Source organism: Eumetopias jubatus, unplaced genomic scaffold (genome assembly GCF_037043125.1).
Source record: "Eumetopias jubatus isolate StellerSeaLion01/CBP00866 unplaced genomic scaffold, mEumJub1_p1.0 scaffold_4, whole genome shotgun sequence".
Lineage (NCBI taxonomy): Eukaryota > Metazoa > Chordata > Mammalia > Carnivora > Otariidae > Eumetopias > Eumetopias jubatus.
Window position 1 is genome coordinate 286,542 of NW_028274810.1, and position 19,978 is coordinate 306,519.

The following is a 19,978-nucleotide window of genomic DNA, read 5'->3' on the forward strand; positions in this document are numbered from 1 at the left end:
TGGGATACAGCAAAGGCAGTCCTGAGAGGAAAGTATATAGCAATACAAGCCTTTCTCAAGAAACAAGAAAGGTCTCAAATACACAATCTAACCCTACACCTAAAGGAGCTGGGGAAAGAACAGCAAATAAAGCCTAAACCCAGCAGGAGAAGAGAAATAATAAAGATCACAGCAGAAATCAATGAAATAGAAACCAAAAGAACAGTAGAACAGATCAACGAAACTAGGAGCTGGTTCTTTGAAAGAATTAACAAGATTGATAAACCCCTGGCCAGACTGATCAAAAAGAAAAGAGAAATGTCCCAAATCAACAAAATCATGAATGAAAGAGGAGAGATCACAACCAACACCAAAGAAATAAAAACAATTATAAGAACACATTATGAGCAACTCTATGCCAGCAAATTAGATAACCTGGAAGAAATGGGTGCATTCCTAGAGATGTATCAACTACCAAAACTGAACCAGGAAGAAATAGAAAACCTGAATAGACCTATAACCACTAAGGAAATTGAAGCAGTCATCAAAAATCTCCCAAGAAACAAAAGCCCAGGGCCAGATGGCTTCCCAGGGGAATTCTATCAGACATTTAAAGAAGACTTAATACCTATTCTCCTGAAACTGTTCCAAAAAATAGAAATGGAAGGAAAACTGCCAAACTCATTTTATGAGGCCACCATTACCTTGATCCCAAAACCAGACAAAGATCCCATCAAAAAGGAGAATTACAGACCAATATCCTTGATGAACATGGATGCAAAAATTCTCACCAAAATACTAGCCAATAGGATCCAACAGTACATTAAAAGGATTATTCACCACGACCAAGTGGGATTTATCCCTGGGCTGCAAGGCTGGTTCAACATCCGCAAATCAATCAACGTGATACAATACATTAACAAAAGAAAGAACAAGAATCATATGATTCTCTCAATAGATGCAGAAAAAGCATTTGACAAAGTACAGCATCCTTTCTTGATCAAAACTCTTCAAAGTATAGGGATAGAGGGTACATACCTCAATATCATAAAAGCCATCTACGAAAAACCTACAGCGAATATCATTCTCAATGGGGAAAAGCTGAGAGCTTTTCCCCTAAGGTCAGGAACGCGGCAGGGATGTCCACTCTCACCACTGCTATTCAACATAGTATTAGAAGTCCTAGCCACAGCAATCAGACAACAAAAAGAAATCAAAGGCATCCAAATCGGCAAAGAGGAAGTCAAACTCTCACTCTTTGCAGATGATATGATACTGTATGTGGAAAACCCAAAAGACTCCACCCCAAAACTGCTAGAACTCACACAGGAATTCAGTCACGTAGCAGGCTATAAAATCAATGCACAGAAATCAGTGGCATTCCTATACACCAACAACAAGACAGAAGAGAGACAAATCAAGGAGTCGATCCCATTCACAATTGCACCCAAAAGCATAAGATACCTAGGAATAAGTTTAACCAAAGAGGCAAAGGATCTGTACTCAGAAAACTATAAAATACTCATGAAAGAAATTGAAGAAGACACAAAGAAATGGAAAAACGTTCCATGCTCATGGATTGGAAGAACCAACATTGTGAAGATGTCAATGCTACCTAGAGCAATCTACACATTCAATGCAATCCCCATCAAAATACCATCCATTTTTTTCAAAGAAATGGAACAAATAATCCTAAAATTTGTATGGAACCAGAAGAGACCCCGAATAGCCAGAGGAATCTTGAAAAAGAAAAGCAAAGCTGGCGGCATCACAATTCCGGACTTCCAGCTCTATTACAAAGCTGTCATCATCAAGACAGTATGGTACTGGCACAAAAACAGACACATAGATCAATGGAACAGAATCGAGAGCCCAGAAATGGACCCTCAACTCTATGGTCAACTTATCTTTGACAAAGCAGGAAAGAATGTCCAGTGGAAAAAAGACAGTCTCTTCAACAAATGGTGTTGGGAAAATTGGACAGCCACATGCAGAAGAATGAAACTGGATCATTTCCTTACACCACACACAAAAATAGACTCCAAATGGTTGAAAGACCTAATCGTGAGACAGGAGTCCATCCAAATCCTAAAGGAGAACACAGGTAACAACCTCTTCGACCTCAGCCGCAGCAACTTCTTCCTAGAAACATCACCAAAGGCACAGGAAGCCAGGGCAAAAATGAACTATTGGGATTTCATCAAGATAAAAAGCTTTTGCACAGCAAAAGAAACAGTCCACAAAACCAAAAGACAACCGACAGAATGGGAGAAAATATTTGCAAATGACATATCAGATAAAGGGCTAGTGTCCAAAATCTATAAAGAACTTATCAAACTCAACAACCAAAGAACAAATAATCCAATCAAGAAATGGGCAGAAGACATGAACAGACATTTTTCCAAAGAAGACATCCAAATGGCCAACAGGCACATGAAAAAGTGCTCCACATCGCTCGGCATCAGGGAAATCCAAATCAAAACCTCAATGAGATACCACCTCACACCCGTCAGAATGGCTAAAATTAACAAGTCAGGGAACGACAGATGTTGGCGGGGATGTGGAGAAAGGGGAACCCTCCTACACTGTTGGTGGGAATGCAAGCTGGTGCAACCCCTCTGGAAAACAGTATGGAGGTTCCTCAAACAGTTGAAATTAGAGCTACCGTTCGATCCAACAATCGCACTACTGGGTATTTACCCCAAAGATACAAATGTAGGGACCCGAAGGGGTACGTGCACCCCAATGTTTATAGCAGCAATGTCCACAATAGCCAAACTGTGGAAAGAGCCAAGATGTCCATCGACAGATGAATGGCTAAAGAAGAAGTGGTATATATACACAATGGAATATTATGCAGCCATCAAAAGGAATGAGATCTTGCCATTTGCAACGACGTGGATGGAACTGGAGGGTGTTATGCTGAGTGAAATAAGCCAATCAGAGAAAGACATGTATCATATGACCTCACTGATATGAGGAATTCTTAATCTCAGGAACAAACTGAGGGTTGCTGGAGTGGTCGGGGGTGGGAGGGATGGGGTGGCTGGGTGATGGACATTGGGGAAGATATGTGCTACGGTGAGCGCTGTGAGTTGTGTAAGACTGTTGAATCACAGATCTGTACTTCTGAAACAAATAACGCAACATATGTTAAGAAAAAAGAAAAAGAAGAAGATGGCAGGAGAGGAAGAATGAAGGGGAGTAAGTCAGAGGGGGAGACGAACCAGGAGAGATGACGGACTCTGAAAAACAAACTGAGGTTTCTGGAGGGGAGGAGGGTGGGGGGATGGGTTAGCCTGGTGATGGGTATTGAGGAGGGCACGTTCTGCATGGAGCACTGGGTGTTATGAACAAACAATGAATCATGGAACAGTACACCAAAACAAATTATGTAATATATGGTGATTAACATAACAATAAAAAATGAAAAAAAAAATGTAACCTTCCTTGGAAGTCAGTGTAGTTGATATCATTTGTAAGATGTACAAATTGAGAGAAAAAAGATGGGTGGGGCACCTGGCTGGCTCAGGTGGTAGAACACGCGATTCTTGATCTTGGGTTCATGAGTTTGGGTGTGAAGCCTACTTAAAAGATGGGTAACTTGTCTTAGGCAGTATGTATTGACTCAGCATTAGAACTTTGACTTTATATAGGTCTAAATCTAAAGTCACTGGGTCATAGGATTTAAACATTTAAAGATTTAAATTGAAACCAACCATTAAAATGATTTAAGAATCCCTTGTGCTGCCTTGGGCTTTTGTTCACTGATGAAATCATTGAAATTATAGACTTAAAATAAAACTACATTTTTGTAAAGTTGAAGGCACAGTAATACCCAGAGAGGAGCTCCTCCTTATGTAACATTCTTATTCCATTATTATCAGACTCTCCACCTGACATCATTCTGGAAGCAGCATACTAGACAGGTAACCTGGTGCTCTAAGCAGTACCGTCCAGTAGAAAGATAGCAAAAGCCACATGTTAAATTTTAAACTTAGTAGTAGCCACATTTTAAAAAGGAAAAAAATCGAGTGAAATTAATAAAGCATATATTTTATTTAACCTATACACAAAGTGTTATATTCAACATGTAATTAATATAAAATATCAATGAGATTTTACCCTTTTTTTTTTTCCTTACTAAGTTTTTGAAATCTCGGGTATATTTTGCACTTCTAGCACATCTCAATTTGGTCTGGCTGTGTTTCAGGTGTCTGATAGTCACATGTGGCTAGTGGCTACTGTATTGGACAAAGTAGCTCTATAGAGTTAGGGAAAGTATAGGAAGAGAACTCAGTCTGACAGCTTCATATAGAGGAAAACTTAAATAACGGTTATTTTTAATGACGGCCCTGAGTCAAGAAAAGATTAAATGTAACTTAGTGCTGTCCTTTTAAGAATGTGGAAAGCCATGATTTTTTTTTTTAAAGATTTCTGTCAAATACAGTCATACAGTTGAGAAGCTGTGTTTCTTGGAAACTGGACTCAATGTGGAACACTGTTTCCTGGTCACCCAATAAGTTAGAGTTAGAAATCAAAATTGTTCAACTTTACCTAGAGCTTTCAGAACAGAAGAAGCTGCTTCATGTGTCTGTCTCCTATATTTTGTTCCATCTCTGTAAACTCTGGACAAGAGTAATATCAACTAGCAGAAGACAGAAGAGAGGCAGATGAGGACAGACTGTGCTGGAACTGAGTCTGAATAGAAAGTTTTTGATAGTAAAATGCAAAGAGACCCTTCATTTTATAAATGAAGCAACTGTGGCCAACTGATTCACATAAATAGTCTATTATGTTGTCTGGATTACAGAATAAATCTGTTAAATAGAATTAGATCCCAATAGAATAGGGAATTTTCACCTTCTTGTTCTTTTGTCACTCCGATCCTGGGTGAGTTACTCTGTACTTGTGTCATCATGGGTAGATTACAGATAATACTAGTAATCTACCTTCATAGAGTTGTGAGGATTAAATGAGTTAATCCGGAGCACTTCCAACAGTCTCTGGTGTATACTATGTGCTCAAACAGTTGCCTCTCTTAGTCATCTGTAGAGCATGAATAGAGTTCAAATGTTTCATTGAATTCTTACAAAGTCTTTAATACAACTCTTTCTAACCCATAATCAGGTTAACTTCTAAAGTATAAATCAAAAATCAATCAATAAAAGCCATGCTTTACATAAGTTTATGCCTTCTTTCCTCAAAGTCAGGCATCGTACAGCTGTATCTGAGAAGAGGGTTCAGCTTCCACCCGCTGCTTCATCTCTATTTCCCTAGCGTGTGTGTTTTCCTTCTAAGCTTCTGCGTTGGGCTGCTGACCTTATTTCCACTCAAAAAATTTTCCTCTGCTTTTAGTCTGTAGGAGCCCCTTTTTGACTTCCATCTCCTTGATTACCCATTTTCAATGCTTGGAAATTGCAAAAGTAGTTGAGACTTAAGAAATATACTAACAGTAGTAAATGGCATCTATTTATATTCTGTTTTTATATCTTAATTGTAACAAACCAAGTGCAGACAAACAGGAAAGTTTGCATAAGGATTTAGTATTGAAATAGGAAAGAATTTTTGTTAATTAATTTAGATCTGATAATAGCATTAGGGCTGTATAAGAAAATTACCATGTATTTTAGAGATGCATACTGAATGGATAGGGGTAGAGTCACAGGATGTCTAGAACTCTTTTTTTTTAAGATTTTATTTATTTATTTGCCAGAGAGACAGTGAGAGAAGGAACACAAGCAGGGGGAGTGGGAGAGGGAGAGGGAGAAACAGGCTTCCTGCAGAGCAGAGAGCCTGATTATGGGGCTCGATCCCAGGACCTTGAGATCATGACCTGAACCGAAGGCAGATGCCCAACAACCGAGCCACCCAGGCGCCCTGGAACTTACTTTAAAATAGTTAAGCCCAAAGGGGGTATACTGAAATAAGGATGGCAAAATTTTGATAATTTAAGAATCAGTATGTTGGATTTCATTTTACTATTTTTCTATTTTAAATTTTCATTAAAAATATGGGGGGGGGGCACCTGGGTGGCTCAGCTGGTTAAGCGTCTGCCTTCGGCTCAGGTCATGATCCCGGGGTCCTGGGATCAAGTCCCACATCAGGCTCCCAGCTCAGCAGGGAGCCTGCTTCTCCCCCTGACCTTCTCCCCTCTCATGCTGTTTCTCTCTCTCTCTCAAATAAATAATTAAAATCTTTAAAAAAAAATTATGGGGGGCATGCCTGGGTGGCTCAGTTGGTTGGGCATCTGCCTTTGGCTCACATAATGATCCCAGGGGCCTGGGATCGAGTCCTGCATCGGGCTCCCTGCTCAGCGGGGAGTCTGCTTCTCCCTCTGCTGCCGCCCCCCCCGCGCTTGTGCTCTCTGTCTCTACCTACCTCTGACAAATAAAATATTTAATAAAAATAAAGTAAAAATATTATAGGGGTTAAGTGGCTGACTTTGGCCCAGGTCATGATCCCAGGGTCCTGCTTCTCCCTCTCCCTCTGCCTGCCGCTCCCCCTGCTTGTGCTCGCTGTCAAATCATCTTTAAAAAATACATATTTCTTATTTTATTTTATTATGTTAGTAAAAAAATATTTTAAAAAATGTATGTGAAGTAAAATAATTGTCAGTCAAGGTTTTTCAGTTTATTTGGTGCATTTTATTTATAAATAATTTCTATGCAGAGTTGACATGTCTTTCCTAGGAAGAAGTTAAGAATTCCAATCACGTATCAATTTTTCTCTACTTTAGGTGGATTAGTAATAGAGAAACAGTGCTTTGATCCCAATTGTACACACATTGTTGTGGGACATCCACTTCGAAACGAGAAGTATTTAGCCTCAGTGGCAGCTGGGAAATGGGTGCTTCATCGCTCCTACGTGGAAGCATGCCGGACTGCTGGACACTTCGTGCTGGTATGTATTCAAACTAACATGAAGAATCATTTTTCGTTAAAAGTAATTGTCCTAATTGATTCTAGTATCTACACTAACCATTCATATAATTGAAATAACCAAATATGACCAATTAGATTATACCAATTTTACAAGGTCCAGATTAACAGAGCAAAAAAATTTAGAGATCACAGACCCAGATTCTCAGTTATATGAGTTTTATTTAATTTTAATCTGGGCTTTTTTTTCCCCCTCTTTGGAATAACATTAGAAAACTTCAGGATTACTTCATTGTAAACTTTTTATCCTTACTGCCAGCCCATTAAATATTAAATTGTTTGGGGACGTGTGGGTGGCTCAGTCAGTTAAGCATCTGCCTTTGGTTCAGGTCATGATCGCAGGGTACCGGGATCAAGTCCCGCATTGGCTCCTTGTTCGGTGGGGAGCGTGCTTCTCCCTCAGCCCCTCCCCCCTGCTCATGCTCACACTCAGCTCGCTCTCCCTCTGACAAAATCTTTTTAAAAAAGAACATTTTTTTTTTAAATATTGTCTGAAATATTTTGGTCCCTAACTAACCATCACAGTAATATCTATCATGTAGTTTTTGAAGTTTTCAATCAAGATCCCTTAGGGATATGATTTCTTTGGACAGGTAATCAAGGTGTTAACACATACCTCCACTGAGAACATGTCCTTCTGTGAAGTTCATCTTAAAATGGATGAAGCCCAATAATCTATATATTACCAATTACTAAGGTGTAGTTACCTGTATTTCTTAGAAACGTATGCAGTATTTTTCTGATTTCTAATTAAAAGCCAGATATACTTGACCCTCCTATGAAGCCAAATTAATGTACATTTCTTTCCTCTATGTTCATAAACTGATGCTTATTTAGTGCTCTGTATTTATAACAACTGAATGTATAGCTTTTAACTCTTAAATGATCGTGGACTCCTTGAGGACATATTGTAGGACCAGATCCAAAGTTTATTCTACTAATTGTCTAGGAAGAAGACTATGAATGGGGAAGTAGTTCCATACTCGATGTTTTGACTGGAATCAATGTTCAGCAACGAAGACTAGCACTTGCAGCAATGAGATGGAGGAAAAAACTCCAGCAAAGACAAGAATCAGGCATCGTTGAGGTATTAACATATATATGGTGATATGAACGGCATTCAGTGTCATGACTATTACAGATTTTAATTTTAAGAGAATATGCTTATTAACAAAATAATAATTCTACTTGTCTTTTATGCTTTGTTGATATACTTAGTTTGGGCATTCTAAATTGGGCTTAATGTTAATTCCTAATTTTAATTATGATTACAAGGAAGATATATATAATGTTGATGGCTCTATTAAAAATATATGTGTAAATGGGGTGCCTGGGTGGCTCAGGCAGTTAGGCATCCAATTCTTGATTTTAACTCAGGTCATGATCTTAGGGTGATGAGATCAAGCCCTGCCATCGGACTCCTCGCTCAGCCTGGAGTTTGCTGGAGATTCTCTCCCTCTTCCTCTGCCTCTCTCCCCACTGTGCATGTGCACACTAGTGCACATACTGTCTCTTAAATACATAAATCTTTTATTATTATTATTTTTTTAAGATTTTGTTTATTTGACAGAGAGAGACACAGCCAGAGAGGGAACACAAGCAGGGGGAGTGGGAGGGAGAAGCAGACTCCCCGCTGAGCAGGGAGCCCAATGCGGGGCTCGATCCCAGGACACTGAGATCATGAGCTGAGCCGAAGGCAGATGCCTAACGACTGAGCCACCCAGGCACTCCCATAAGTCTTTTTTTTTTTAAAAGTAAAAAGACATAAAAATAATTTAAATATATGTGTAAAATGTGACCCATACTGTATTTCTTCCAAAGACTCTTCAGCATCTACCTTCAAGGGTTCTTAACATGGGATCCACAGACTCTCCCAAAGGAGTTGTAGATCACATTCAGGAAGGCTGTTTATACACTTTGGATGGGGCAGGGAATACATCCTTATTTTTACTAACCTCCAATTGAAAACATTTCCTTTTATTATAGAAGTCTAGGTAAAAATCACAGCACTATTAATAGTACTTGTGATTTTACCCCAACAGAAATAAGATATCTTTGCTTTGCATTATAATTCCAAGTATCTTGAGATACTGCTTATGTTCAATTTTTTTTCATTGAAATATAGTTGATGCACAGTGTTACATTAGTTTCAGGTATGTAACAGATTTGACAACAATTCATTATGCTCACCACAAGTGTAGCTACCATCTGTCTTTATACTTCAAAATTATAATAATCTATCCAGCCACCACTATTTATTTAATTCATTAATATAGAAGCACATCTGTCACAAATTTGTAAATATTTTATTTTTAATAAAATGGGTTTTTTTGTAATCCTTTACACTTTATGTTAAAACCAGTATTTTAAAACATTATTAATATAGCACAGAAATTACATTTCAATAAAGCTGTTTCTTTAAAAGAATTATTTAGAGAACGGATCCATAGGTTTCACTGGACTGTCAAAGGGGTCCATGGTTCACATAAAGGTTAGAAACCCAGGTTTTAAATAATCTTGTGCGATGTATTCTGAGTTCTCTCCTGTGTCCAAGCCCTTGTTAGCCTTAATTCCCTTCTTTTAGAGTAATTCCACTGGCTTTTGTTGTTATTCCCTAGTGAAATGTTTTATATTTCTAATTCACAAACATTTTCAAGAGAAATATAAGGAGGGCTTCATCTAATTTGAGAAGTTGTGCATTAAGTTCTACCCTGGATTAATTATAAGAAAAAATACAAGAAAAGGCTAAACAAAAGTCAAGTTGCTTTGTTTTCATGTTATTCATTAAAACATTTTCCTTCATTCTTCAAGTATTTATTGATGACCTACTGTGTGCCAAACACCATGGTTGTGTGTTTTCAGAATATTCTGACCAGAGACAATTACCACTGTGGCACTTGGTAAAGGTTATAAGATTATTTGTTGACATAAAACTAAATTTACAGATAAAATAATGTATTATTTGCATTTATTTCCCAAATAATTTCAACACTGATTATATTTTCATTTGTAGGGGGCATTTAGTGGGTGGAAAGTTATCTTATATGTTGACCAATCCCGAGAAGCAGGATTCAAACGCCTTCTTCAGTCAGGAGGAGCAAAGGTTTGTATTCAGTCAATTTACAGAATTTTTTACACAAATTATTTTTCAAACAAGGTTGCTATGATCAGTTCTTAATTTTCGGTACTTGGTGAGATGACAATCCTTAAGTACAGATGATACAGTTGAACTACTCTGGGAAACTGATAGCTTCTTATTTCTTATTTTTTCTTTAGGTACTACCTGGTCATTCTGTACCTTTATTTAAAGAAGCCACACATCTCTTTTCTGACTTCAATAAACTGAAACCAGATGACTCAGGGGTTAATATAGCAGAAGCTGCCACCCAAAATGTGTACTGCTTGAAAACAGAGTACATTGCTGATTATCTGATGCAGGTTTGTAAGATTTTGTCCTTGATCTCCTCATCACCAGAGATAGGCTTATATATATAGGGATGTGACCACACAGCAAAACCCTTGGCTTGTTTATTAATAGCATGTTTGGCTCCAGTTCGCTTTCATTTCATTCAGTTTCATTCTACTTTCTATAATAATGAGTACATATGTAAACATTTAGCTTGGAGTTAAATGAAGCAGGTATAAAAATCTAAGTACCTCTGGGCGCCTGGGTGGCTCAGATGGTTAAGTGACTGCCTTCGGCTCAGGTCATGATCCTGGAGTCCCGGGATCGAGTCCCACATCGGGCTCCCTGCTCAGCAGGGAGTCTGCTTCTCCCTCTGACCCTCCCCCGTCTCATGCTCTCTCTCTCTTTATCTCCTTCTCTCTCTCAAATAAATAAAATCTTAAAAAAAAATTAAAAAAAATCTAAGTACCTCTAAAAGTTTTAAAAGTGCCCTCTATAATGTTGGAATATTGCTGTTCACAAATAGCCTAAGTTTTGATTTGAATGAGCAAAGAAAAATCTTTCTGATGCCAGAACACCTAAAATGCCATCAGGAATCAGCAAGGTAGGATACATGATAATAAATGTCTCACTCCAAAGGATTTCAAACATAATGGTATAGAAATAAGGGGAAGCCAAAACTTAGCCTGCTGTGTAATTTTTACTGTTTGTGTTTGGGAGTTGCTCAGGATATATAGAAAGAATGGCTAAAACATAAACAATAAAACCTTTGTCATAAAGCGGTGGGATGTACTGATTGGAATTGGTAAGCCAATACTAACTCCTAGAAACACCTAAATCACTTTTTTTAAAAACTCAAGTTTTTTTGTTCCCTGCTTTTCTCAGGGTTGTATTGTGTGTCAGACACTAGATTTCTGGAGGAATGCAGTGGGGGGAGTGGGCTGCTCTGTATTTCTACATCTGAGCTCATTATTTCCTACCTAGCTCTCAGAAGTAGAGAAAACAGAATACTTCTGTGGGGGCAAAGCAGTAGACTAGGGAAGGGAGAGTAGTGACTTCATGTTCAAGTTCATGGTCAAGATAAGCCAAGCACAAGTAAGGCTCTTGAGATAGGCCCACCCCAGTGTTCTGACCTCAGGTTAAATGCTGAGGGGGGGGCGGGGGGGAGCATTAATTAAAAAGCTGGGTGCAGTGGCTGCAGGGATCTTGGTGATGAAAGCCTTCAACATGTCCTTAGCCATACTGTTCCAATCTGGATGGTCACCGTCTACTTCTACAAACTGGTGTCATCCCAGGATCTCCATTCATCATCCTTTCTCTTCTCTGTTGGATCTCCTGTTTCTATATCCCATGTCATCCTGATCTGCTCTCATCTGGTTGAAGGTGTTCTTATAGTACCTTCTTGAGAAAGCACATGGGAGATAAACTGAGATTTTCTTTGTGTGAAAATTCTTTTTTTCTGTGATTGCATTTCTTTTATCGTTTAGATGGGCATCAAATTCTAGGTTGGAACCTATTTTCTCCTTAGACTTTTGATTGCTTATCTCCTTGCTTCTAGTGTTGCTGTTGAGTAGTTAAAGCCATTTTGATTCATAATCTGTTATATGTAACTAATCTAGTAGGAAGCTCTTTTTGTCCCTAGTTTTCTGAAATTTCAAAATGATAGGCTATCATGAGGGTCTCTTTTTATTATACTGCACATGGTAGGCCTCTTCTGGTTTGGTAACTTGTGTCTTTCAGTTCTGGGAAATCTTGAATTATTTCAATGATGATTTTTTTTCCCTCCACTTTCTGTTCTCTCTAGTACTTCTGCTACTTGTATATTGGATCTTCTTATTTCACCACTATTTTTATAATCTTCACTTTTTGAGAGGTTCCCTCAGTTCAGTCTTCTCCTTTTATCAGCTCTTCATTTTGCGATCATGTTTTTAATAATCAGGACCTTTTTAAAAGTTTTTTGAATTTACATTTTAATTTTTTAATATCTTTTTTGCTTCATAGATGTAATACCTTCTACTGGATCTCAGAGGATTTATTGATTTTTTTTTAACTTATTTCGGTATATTCTCTATCCACTAAACTGCATTTTCCTCTTTGTTTGGGTCTTTGTCTAAGCTGATTGGAAGTACTGAGCACACAGTTGGGTCTTGGCAGTTTTGATCCGGATGCAATAGTCTTTGTGGTCTAATTGTTGGGGACTGTCGTCTGGGTTCATACTTGCATATACTTCTTGAATTGTTTCAATTGCTCCAAAGAGGAATCTTCCAGTCTGCCTGAAGGAAGAATCTGGCCACCTTTTTTTTTTTTTTGAGATACAATGACATATGACATTAATTTCAGATGTTCAGCATAAGAGTTGTATGTATTCATGACTATATATGCAAAATTATCACCATACATAATGAGATTTTCTTTCTTATGATAAGAACTCCCAAGATTGAGTCTCTTCCAACTTTCAAATATACCATACAATATTAACAACTACAGTCACCATGTTGTATATTACATCCTCAGGGCTTATTTTATAACTGTAAGTTTGTACCTCTTGTTCACCCTTACCCATTTCCCCCAGCCCTCACACCCTGCATCTAGCAACCCCCAGTCAGTTCTTTGTATCTATCTCATTTGGGTTTTTTTTTATTTTTTTATTTTTTTAAGATTTTATTTATTTATTTGACAGAGAGCACACGAGCAGGGGGAGTGCAAGAGGGAGAAGCAGGCTCCTTACTGAGCAGGGAGCCCGATGCGGCAGTCAATCCCAGGATCCTGGGATCATGACCTGAGCCGAAGGCAGATGCTTAACTGACTGAGCCACCCAGGCACCCGTTTTTTATATTAGGTTCCACTTGTAAGTGAAATCATCTAGTATTTGTCTTTTTCTGACTTATTTCACTTTGCATCATGCCATCAAGGTCCATCCATGTTGCTGCAGTTGGCAGGGTTTCCTTGGCTGAAATATTTTTTTATGGCTGATTAATCCATTGTGTGTGTGTGTGTGAATTTTCTTTATCCATCTGTCAGTGGACACTCAGGTTTTCATATCTTAGCTATGGTAAATAATGCTGCAGTGAACATAGGAGAGCAGATATCTTTTTGAATTAATGTTTTTATTTCTTTTGGATAAATACATAGAGGTTGGAACTGTTGAATCATAAGGTAGTTCCTTTTTTTTAAGATTGTATTTAACACAGTGTTATTAGTTTCAGGTGTGCAATATAATGATTCAACAATTGCTCAGTGCTCATCGAACTAAGTGTACTCTTAAGGTAGTTATATTTTTAATTTTTTGAGGAAAAAAAAATAATGGCTGCATCAGTTTACATTCCCACCAGAAGTACACAAGAGTTCTCGTTTCTCCATATCCTCATCAACACTTGTCTTTTTGATAACAGCTATTCCAACATGTGTTAGGTAATATCTTGTTATGATTTTGATTTGCGTTTCTTTGATGATTAGTGACGTTGAGCACCTTTTCGTATACCTGTTGACCATCTGTGTCTTTGGGGAAATGTCTATTCAGATCTCTGCCCATTTTTTAATCACATGGTTTGGGATATTAACCCCTATCCGATAGATGATTTGCAAATATTTTCTCCCTTTCTTAGGTTGCCTTTCCTTTTGCTGATGGTGTCCTTTACTATGCATGAGCTTTTTAATTTGATGTCTCCCCACATGTTAATTTTTGCTTGTGTTTCTTTTCATTTTGGTGTGAAATCCAAAAAATTTTTACCAAGACCAATGTCAGAGAGCTCATGACGTATATTTTCTTTTAGTTTTATAGTTTCATGTCTTTCATCCGAATCTTTAATCCATTTTGAGTTTATTTTTGTGTATGGTATAAGATAGTGGTCCTGTTTCAGTCTTTTGCATGTAGCTGTCTAGTTTTTCCAACACCATTTATTGAAGAAACTGTCCTTTTCCTTTTGTATGTTCTTGGCTCCTTTGTAATTGATCGAGTATGCCTGGGTTTATTTCAGGGTTTTCTGTTCTGTTCTCTTGATCTGTGTGTCTGTGTATGTGGTAGTACCATACTGTTTGGTTACCATAGTTTTGTAATACAGTTTAAAATCAGGGAGCATGATGCCTCCAGCTTTGTTCTCCTTTCTCAAGATTGCTTTGGCTAGGGGCGCCTGAGTGGCTCAGTCATTAAGCGTCTGCCTTCGGCTCAGGTCATGATCCCAGGGTCCTGGGATCGAGCCCCGCATCAGGCTCCCTGCTCCACGGGAAGCCTGCTTCTCCCTTTCCCGCTCCCTCTGCTTGTGTTCCCTCTCTCGCTGTGTCTCTCTGTCAAAAAATAAATAACTCTTAAAAAAAAAAAAAGATTGCTTTGGCTATTTGGAGTCTTTGTGATTCCATACAAACTTTAGGATTGTTAGTTCTATTTCTAGAAAAAATGCCATTGAAATTTTGATAGGGATTGCATTGAATCTGTGGGTTGCTTTGGGTAGTGTGGACATTTTAATAGTGTTAATTTTTCCAGTCCATGAGCATGGAATATCTTTCCATTTATTTGTGTCATCTTCTATTTCATCAGTGTTGCCTAGTTTTCTTTTTTTTAAGATTTTATTTATTTGACAGAGAGAGAAATAGCAAGAACAGGAACACAAGCAGGGGGAGTGGGAGAGGGAGAAGCAGGCTTCCCGCCGAGCAGGCAGCCCAATGCAAGGCTCAATCCCAGGACCTGAGCCGAAGGTAGACGCTTAAGACTGAGCCACCGAGGCGCCCCAATGTTGTCTAGTTTTCAATGTACAAGTCTTTTATCTCCTTGATTAAATTTGTCCCTATTTTATTCTTGATGCAATTGTAAATGGAATTTTCCTTTATATTTGAAATGGCTTTCTTTTAAAAAGGGTATCGTTGGGTTTTTTTTATTCTTTAGACTGTTTAGTCCATCGTGTAATTATTGATATGATTGGATTTAGGGTTTTTTTTTTTTTTTTGCAGTTTTCAATTTGTCTTTGTTCCTGTGTTCTTTCTTTCTTGCCTTTTTTGTTGGAGGCAGGGTGTGTTTTGCTCTATGGATTATAATATACTTAACTTTTTATAGTCTAGCTAAAATGATATTGTGCCACTTCACATGGAATGTAGAAATCTTACACTCATATAGGTTCCTTTACTTCCCCTATCCTTTAAACCAGGGGCCAATAAACTGTAGCCCACAGGCCAAACCCTCTCCACTGCCTGTGTTACAAAGTTTTACTGGAACACAGCTCCATTCACTCATTTACATGTTCTCTCTTCTGCTTTTGCAGTGCAACACTGGGCTGAGTAATTGCAACAGAGACCATCTCTCCCACACAGCCTGAAATATTTAGTGTCCGGTCCTTCAACGTAAAGCAGGGGCCAGCAAACTTTCTGTAGACTTGTATATTTTCCCTTGTCTCTTACAGCTCCACAGAACAGTGTTCTGCCATAAAACAAAACTTGCTTAAACGGTCCTATGTATTTTGAGGAAATTAAAAGGAAAAATACAGTCTTATATTTATCCTATCTGGTATCAGTTTTCCTTCAGCCCAAAACTTTGATTTGTAGTATAAGTCTGATGGGACCAATTCTAGTTTTCTTTTATTTGAGAGTGTCTATTTTACCATTATGCCTGAAGGATCTTTTTGTAGGGCATAGGATTTAGGGTTGATAGTGTTTTTTACTAACGACTCCACTTTCTGCTGGCCTCCGTTATTTCTGAGAAGTCAGTGGTAATTTGATTTCTTCTCCTGTATGCAGTGCAGTGTCTCATTTTTTCTTCTGGCTGTTTCATCTTTGATTTTCACCATTTATGATACTTCCAGGTGTAGTTTCTTTATATTAATCCTGCTTTTTCTGCAGAGCTTCTTCAATCTGTAAATTTCTCTCTTTCACCAAACTTGAGAAATTTTGACAATTACTTCTCCATTCTTTCCTGTCTATATGGGAATTTAATCACTCGTACCTTTTGATATTGTCCCACAGGTCCCTCCCTCAGGTCCTTCAGGCCATATTTACTTTCTGTGTTTTCTGATTGACTAATTCCTATTTATTACTTCACTGATTTTTTTCCTGTTATTTTCATTCTAAAGGCTCTTACAGGAGATTTTCTTATTTAGATATTAAATTTTTTTATATCTAGAATCAGCTCTTTTTTATGGTTTCTATTTTTCTACTTTTTCATTTCACTCATTTCAAGGATAAGAGCTGCTTTGGTATCATTGTCTACTATTTCCAACATCGGGGTCATGAGCAAGACTGCTTTTATTTTGAGGTAATCGGTAGCTTTACATGCAATTGTAAGAAATAATAGTTTCCCCCAGGGGATGATATCTTGCAACAATATAAGACAGTATTACAGCCAGGATATTGACCTGATGCAATCCAAACTTATTCCGATTTCCCCACTTTTTTTTAAGATTTTATTTATTTGAGAGAGAGAGAATGAGAGAGAGCACGAGGGGGAAGAGGGTCAGAGGGAGAAGCAGACTCCCTGCTGAGCAGGAAGCCCGATGTGGGACTCGATCCCAGGACTCTGGGATCATGACCTGAGCCGAAGGCAGTCGCCTAACCAACTGAGCCACCCAGGCGCCCCCAATTTCCCCACTTCTGCTTCATGTGTCTGCCACCACAGTCAAGATACAGAACAATCTATCGCTACAGCAATCATTCATTTTGCCTTTTTTTTTTTTAACTACACCCACCTCCTTCCCTTCATTCTCTTCTCCCAGCGGTCTCTTACACCTGTCAACCACTAATCTGTTGTCAGTGTCTTTAAATCTTAAATGGAATCAATATAGTGTGTAATCTTTTCGGATTGGCTTTTTTTTTTTTTTAAGATTTCATCTATTTATTTGACAGAGAGAGAGCAGGAACACAAGCAGGGGGAGTGGGAGAGAGAGAAGCAGGCCTCCCGTTGAGCAGGGAGCCTGATGTGGGATTCGATCCCGGGACTCCAGGATCATGACCTGAGCCGGAGGCAGACACTTAACGACTGAGCCACCCAGGCGCCCCGGCTTTTTTTTTTAGCAAGATTCCCTTCGGAATCATTCAGGTGTTGCTTGTATCAGTGATTTTATTACTTTTTATTGAACATTTGAGATCTACAGCTTAACCATTAGCCTATTGAAGGACATCTGGGTTGTTTCTACTTTGGGGCTATTATGACTAAAGCTGCTATGAACATTTTTTTGCACATATTTTATGTGGAAATAAGATTTCATTGCATTGGGATAAATTCCTAAGTGTGTTTCCAGAGTGGTCATATTTTACATTCCTACCACTGTTATAAGTGATCGTTTTTCTGTATCCTTATTGGCATTTGTCACTTTTTTTTAGCCATTTCAGTTGGTATGTAGTAATCTCTCATTGTGGTTTTAATTTGCAGTTCCATAATGGCTAGTCAAGAGTGAATGCCTTTGGTGTGCTTCATAAATGTCATGAGGTGTGAGGTTTTCACAGAAGGTGTGAAGTTTAGGTCACTCAGAATGTCCAATTGCTCCACCGTAAAAGAACTGTCCTCCACTTAGTTGCTTTTACACCTTGGTCAAAATTCAGTTTGGCATATGTTGGGGGTCTATTGATCTAGGTCTTTCCCTCTGCAATAGCATCTTTCTTCTTATATCTGATATTAGGTAGCGATTCCTCTTTACTCTTCTTTTTCAAGATCCTTTTAGCTTTTCTAGGGCCTATACCTTTTAAGTTTTTAAATAAGCTTATCTATATGCCTATGAAAACATCTTGCTACGATTTTGATAGGAATCACATTAAACCTACAGATCAATTTAAGTGAATTGACATCTTCACTATGTTCAGTCTTTCAGTCCATGAATACAGCATATTTAAGTCGTCTTTGATTTCCTTCATGAACATTTTGTAATTTTCAATACATATAAGTTTTAGATCTTTATTGGGTTTTTGGATTCTGATTGTTTTTTCTTGAGAATGGGTCATGTTCTTCAGATGTGGAGTAATTTGCATGCGTCTAAGTTGTAAAAACTAGATTCTGTTACGTTCCTTAGGGAATGCCATTCTGTTTGCTTACCAGGCACCTCTTGCAGTGAGTGCGGGATCAAAGCTTTAGCCTTACTTGAGCCGCCTCTGCGCATCCATGGTGAGAGGGCAAAGATTTGGGCAGATTTCATACCCGAGTGTGAGGCTTCCCCTGCTCCCTCCTGGGATTTCCCACCTCATTTTCCAGTGGCTGTGGTTTCAGGCCATTACTACATGTTTTCTGTTGTGACTTGGCCCTCATAATACCGACTTCTCCTTACAACAAAAACAAAAATGAAGAGAAATTCACTCCCTACCCAGTGTCAACCCCTTTGGTATTTGCCTGATCTCATTTCCTCTCCAGTGTCTTGGGGTAGTTGCTTTTAACATATTTGGGTCGGAAGTTGTCATCCAGGGAAGAGTTGAATCAAAAGGCACTTACTCAGTATTTTATGGTGATGCATTTTCATGTTTTCCAGTCTGCCATCTTGCTAGAAAATTTTTATCACACTTTTAATGAGGGAAAGGTCGTTTTGGGTTGGAATATGGTTGTGAGGAAGAGAATTTTAAGGGTTTTAGAGGCAATGTATGAATTTTGGCTTTAACTCCTGCTAGTTATATGTTATTTAACCTTTTTTTATCTTATCTGTAAAATAAAAAAACACCTACCTCACATGTTTAAATATTTTTAAAAATCGACACTAAGTATAAGGTGTCACTTCTTAACCATACCTTTTTACAAATGAAACCATTATCAAGATCTGAGCTGGCCCCATTCCACCTGAGCTATAAATCTATTTTTCTGATAAAAGGTGAGATTTTGTCACACAGGTTCTGTTCCCTAAATGTGATAAGTGCTAAGTAGCATACCTTAAAAGACAAATCTCAAGTTTTTTCTGGTTCAAAAGCACAGTCAAGGAAAAATGAACAGTGTTTTTCCCTTTTATAGGAATCCCCTCCTCAAGTAGAAAATTACTGTCTGCCAGAAGCGATTTCATTTCTTCCGAATAATAAGGAACCTGGGCCTGGATTATCACAGAAGAGGAAAGCTCCTACAGAGAAAAATAAAATCAAACGACCTAGAGTAAACTAATCATGTTTACTCTTTAGTCACCAAACATTAGTATTTTAATTATAAAGCCTGAATGTTACTGTCTTGGATTTGCATAGTAATTTAAAGACAAGCGGCTGTAGAAGAATTCAGCTTCAGAGTATAATGATGACCTTGCTTGTAGTTAGTTTTTAACACCTGAAATTTTAACCACTGAAATATTAACTTTTACCTGAAATAACAAAACAGATCCTCAGCCATCTTGTCATTAAACCACATTGAAGTGTGTATGGGGCTGTTTATTTAATATCCGAGGCTGTAGCTTAGTGGAAGTTTTAGTAAGGTGATGGATTTTACTTTAAAATGCCAGCTTTAATTCGTAACAATAAGGAAGTTATCAACTGGGATTTTTTTCATGTTTTCCCTGATTCTTCTCACCCCTTTCCCTCTTTTTAACAGGAGCCTGAGTACAAGGTTTGAGGAACTGAGGCTTTAAACTTAAATATGTGAGTGTATATATGTATATGCATGTTTGTACAGATCTCCATGATGTTTGCCAAGTTTGGGTGCCAAAACTTGGAAAATAATAAATAAAAGTGACTCAAATTAGTTAAGTTTTTAAATGCAAAGCATTTTGGTGTCCAT

The 19,978-nt window shown here is 38.1% G+C and overlaps 1 long non-coding RNA gene across 1 annotated transcript; it reads left to right on the forward strand.

Annotated features, from left to right (window-relative positions):
- Positions 1 to 6,818: 6,818 nt before the first annotated feature.
- LOC148164443 (uncharacterized) lies at positions 6,819 to 19,536 on the forward strand. Its single transcript, XR_015768113.1, has 5 exons — positions 6,819 to 6,882; positions 7,870 to 8,007; positions 9,934 to 10,023; positions 10,197 to 10,358; positions 19,232 to 19,536. It is a non-coding gene; the product is annotated as an uncharacterized LOC148164443 (long non-coding RNA).
- Positions 19,537 to 19,978: the final 442 nt, after the last annotated feature.